Raw genomic sequence first — 5,168 nt, 5'->3', positions numbered from 1 at the left:
GTTTGACAATATTATTACCTTACAATGTTAACGCCTTGAAACTTACAACGTTATCGTCTTGAAGTTGCGCTATCTAATTTATAAACCAATTAAATTTTAAAGATTTATTAAAAAAGCGCGAACACAAACTTTCGTCTAATGTTAAAAGATGAAAATGTAAACGCAGTATTAGGAATTGGCCTTCAGTTGAACAAATTTGTTGCGCGATGTCAAGGCCTGTTATTATAGAAGGCCGCGGTCACACATAATATAATATTCTGAAACTAATAAACAAACATCTAAATTTCTATAAGTAAATTTATTCTTTGATCATTGCCTTTATATCCTATCTTATTTTCATATCATAATCTATTATGGTATTATTTATATAACATATCACAACAATATTATCAAATTTGTGATGTTCAAATATCATATGAACATTCTCTAACATGTTCATATGATATTTGAATATAGTTCTTGAGTATATTATCTGCAAACAATTGACTGATGCAAGTTCAAATGTTGTCAAAAACCAAGCATGCATGCATGGGACACTGCAGTGTCCCACAAAGAAATGCTGGTTTGAAAGTCAAATTTTCTTTATTAAAAAAAAATAATAAAATAGGGGGGAGATAGGAAGGTTTCCGTAATTTTTTTTAGGCTCCAAAACTTTTAACTTTATATATAATAAGGTTCATAAAACTAAGGGACTTACGAAGTAAATTGAGGAACAAAAACAGGATATTTACAGAAACTTTTCAATTTTTAATCTGGAGTACCACAGTGTAATTGGGAATTATGTCGCTGGGTCCAGTATTCAAAGTAATATGATCTAAAGTAATATATAAATTAAATAAAATGCTTTAAAATGCATGCAGTTATACATATAACTCCTGACAGTTAACTTTATGTATAACTAGTTATACATAAAATTTATTATATAAACTTATTTTCTAAGGTTATGCTTGAACAAATTAGTACCAATTAATTCAAATTCAAGATTTAGTTCAAGTTCAAATTCTTATTTGTTCATTGTTTTTTCACTATTTTATATTTAATTGTTCAAATTTGTTAACTGGTACTAATTCTTACTACAGTAAGAATATTTATCATTGTTGAACGTGATTTTATTAGTAACTTAATTTTACTTTCAACATATTTTGACAACACCCTTTACATTTTAAATGATGATAGCTTTACTTTTCTATTGATGTTAAATTTATTACGTTTCAATAACTCAGATTGAATTTTACTGAATTATTGTAAGCTTTGTAAGAATTTGCTGTATATCAAATGGTGTTGTAAATAAAGTAAAAATTATATATATATATATATATATATATATATATATATATATATATATATATATATATATATATATATATATATATATATATATATATATATATATAGTATTTAGGCTATGCCAGTAGATAGAGGGGCAGTGTGAGTTTAACAATAATTAACAATGGGGAGGGAATGTTGAGACCAAAATAATGTCAATTAAAAAATTGAATTAAAAAAAAAAAGTAAATTATTTTATTTAAAAAAAAGTAAAACAATTTATGCTAGCTTTGAGCAGGTTTTAGAGGTGTTTACACCAACAATGTGGTCTAAAAACTTCTTGCTTTTGTTGCTTAAAACTGTAGAGGATCATAGGAAAAACAATTTAAATTCAGAAATTAGCTTGCTTATCTGAAAGAACAATTTGTGTTTTTATTTTTATTTTAGTACTGTTGAGAATAAACGTATAATTGAACCGGAAAAAAATTGATGGTATATGCATTTTTTATATTATATTAACAGTTCAGATATACCATCATAATATGATAACAAAAACTGACATCATTTTTAATGGGAGATGGCAAAAAATTGACTGAGTTTGATAAAGGGTGAAGGTGTTCAATAAACCTGGTCATCATCTGACATCATTATGCATAGATGATCCTATGATTTAGGTAAAATAAGTAATCAATTTGCCATATTTCTCTTTAGAAAGTGTAAGAAAAAAGCATTGTTATGATGAGAACCTACCTATTGAGCAAGCTTTGACCACCTATTTTTTAAATTTGAGAGACAGAAGTGGAAGTGCGAATCGCAAAAGAACTAATAACAATGCTCTAAATTGATTTTAACTTTGTAGACTAACATTAATATAGTATTTAGAAATAATAAATGAAGTTTACATGATTTTTATAATTTGTATTTATTTCCATTAATTATCAGTTGTCAGTCTCTATTTTATAAAATGAATTAAAAAACTATTTATTTATAGTATAATATTAATACATAAATACTAGTTTCCTAATGCTATTATCATCACAATGTTAATGGTATTCATTTTAAAGTGAAATTTTGTATCAATTTTGTTTTAATGTTGTATATATATATATATATATATATATATATATATACATATTATTTTTACTTTATTTAAAATGACATTTGATATACAACAAACCCCTACAAAGCTTTCAATAATTCAGTTATGATACAATCTGAGTTATTGAAATGTAATAAATTTAACATCAATAGAAAAGTAAAGCTGTCATCATTTAAAATGTAAAGGGTGTTGTCAAAACATGTTGAAAATAAAATTAACAAATAAAATCACGTTCATCAATGATAAACATTCTTACTGTAGTAAGAAATAGTACTAATTAACAAATTTGAACAAATAAATATAAAATTAACAAAAACAATGAATAAATAAGAACTTTAACTTGAACTTTAACTAAATCTTAAACTTGAATTAATTGGTACTAATTTGTTCAAGCATAACCTTAAAAAATAAGTTTCTATAACAAATTATATGTATAACTAGTTATACATATAGTTAACTATCAGGAGTTATATGTATAACTATATCAGGAATTATATGTATAACTATATTAGGAGTTATATGTATAACTATATCAGGAGTTATATGTATAACTATATGCATTTTAAAGTATACTATTTTATTTAAACATTACTTTAGATTATATTACTTTAAAAACTGGACCCAGAGGCTTTATTCCCAATAACACTGTGGTACTCCAGATTTAAAATTGAAAATTTTCTGTTAATATCCTGTTTTTGTTCCTCAATGTAGTTTGTAAGTCCCTTAAGTCATAAGGACCTTATTATATCTAAAGCTAAAAGTTTTGGAGCATAAAAAAAGTTACAGAAACTTATCTCCCCCACCACCACCACCCTATTTTTTTCTTTTTTAACAAAGAAAATTGGGAATTCTTTGACTTTCAAACCTGAATTTTTTTTGTGGGACACTGTAGTGTCTCATGCATGCATGCTTGGTTTTTGACAACATTTGAACTTTCATCAGTTAATTGTTAGCAGATAATATACTCAAGATCTATATTCAAATAACTATTATATTATCCTAATGATACGTCTATTTGCACAAATCTTAATCTTATTTCTATAAAGAAAGATAAACATTATTCGTGGTACTTATATACTTGCTTGCCATTCTCTATATTAATATAAAATATTTTCACACAATATAAATGTAACGCAATGCAATGTCGATTTAAAATTTTCTTTTTTTTAGTTTTTTTTTAAAAGTTTTTTTTTTTACTTTCCAGCTTTCAAATTAATTCCCATGCAAATCCCACATGAAACCCACGTGGGATTTCCCATGTGTGTAAATACCATATGGTTCCCACATGTAACCCATGTGGGATTACCCACGTGGGTTTAAGGTGACAAATTTCCATACGGATACCACATGGGAAAATCCGTCCCACGTAAATCCCATCAATCCCACACGGAACCCACGCGGAACCCATGTGGGACGCGGTTTTATTTTTCACTGGGAATGCCGGCACTTTGATATTATTTCATATCTTTTATTAAGTACGTTTTCTCCCTTATATGATAGTATATGAAATTTCTTGCGGAGACAAAGATTACAAATTTTGATGTTTGGTTGTAGGGCATTTTTTTTTACTGTAAATCATGCGCGGAGTGTTGCTACATTGACTATCTTATAGCCTGAATCGCAAGGGAGTGCTGCTACATCGACTGACAAATAGCCTGACCCGCAAGGGAGTGTTGCTACATCGACTGAGGGTTTGGTTGGGGCAGGCAGTCTCTCAATTAATAAAAAAAAAAAATTCCGGTCTTGCATTTTAATTTTTACTTTTTGTCAACGAAATATGGAAAAAACTTTCGGACAACATCTACGGGTTGTATATATATATATATATATATATATATATATATATATATATATATATATATATATATATATATATATATATATATATATATATATATATATATATATATATATATATATATATATATATATATATATATATATATATATATATATATATATATATATATATACTTAGAAACAACAACTTTTTCCGTGGTACTTTAAATTTCATGCCTATAATCATCAGCCGTTGAATACAAAACTAAAAACAAAAAAACCCGCTAAAAGTTACAATATTAAAATACTGTGTAGTGGGATCTTTACGTCGCTAAAATAAATACTTCATGGCGACCAAAGAATAACATAACCTTAACTAATCACCGGTGTCAAAAAAAGATTAGAGAAATATCATAATATATTTATATGAACACTTTCGTTTTCGTAAAGTTTGTTATTATTTGTCCTGTTGTTGCTAATGATTTTATTGTTGTTATTAATTGAGTGTTTTCATATTTTTTTGTCTTTTCATTTTATTTATTATAGCTTAATCATTATTTTTTTATTATTAATTTAATTTACGCTTGCCTTCATTTATTAATAATGCTGTTAAACTTTTTGTTTGTTTGTTTATTTTATTTAGATGTCACTCCAATGACTAGTTTTCAACTATATGAATGACACCTAACCTAATTTTGTAAAATTATAAACGTTTGAAATTTTCAATTTTTGGTTAAATAAATGGATATAATATCTTAAAAACAAAAACAAAAAAAAAAAAAAAACATTATATTTATAAAGGCTCTTTATAAAATCATTTGTTTTTATTTTTTCTCAATATTTTCGAGAGTGTTTTTAATTAGACAAGTATTTGTTGGTAACACTAAGGGACGAAGTTGCATTTGTGAATATACGTTAGGTGAATGTTGATAGAATTGATTTTGGTTTGATGATTGTTGTTGAGTTTGTACTATCATAGCTTGTGCCAAAAGCTCAATAGAACGACTTATGCCATTTCCCAGGT

At 26.2% G+C, this 5,168-nt stretch overlaps 1 protein-coding gene across 2 annotated transcripts in view; it reads right to left on the bottom strand.

Moving 5' to 3' along the window:
* The window catches only part of LOC136085731 (uncharacterized), a 3,415-nt gene extending 2,663 nt beyond the window's left edge, over nt 1-752 (bottom strand). For both annotated transcript variants that reach the window (XM_065807089.1, XM_065807090.1), the window contains exon 1: nt 1-752. This exon is cut by the window's left edge and continues 2,074 nt beyond it. The gene's annotated coding sequence lies outside the window, so the exon portion shown is untranslated.
* Nucleotides 753-5,168: the final 4,416 nt, after the last annotated feature.

Source organism: Hydra vulgaris, chromosome 10 (assembly GCF_038396675.1).
Source record: "Hydra vulgaris chromosome 10, alternate assembly HydraT2T_AEP".
NCBI lineage: Eukaryota > Metazoa > Cnidaria > Hydrozoa > Anthoathecata > Hydridae > Hydra > Hydra vulgaris.
The sequence above is the reverse complement of the archived record's forward strand: the minus strand, read 5'-3'. Positions and strand labels throughout refer to the sequence as shown.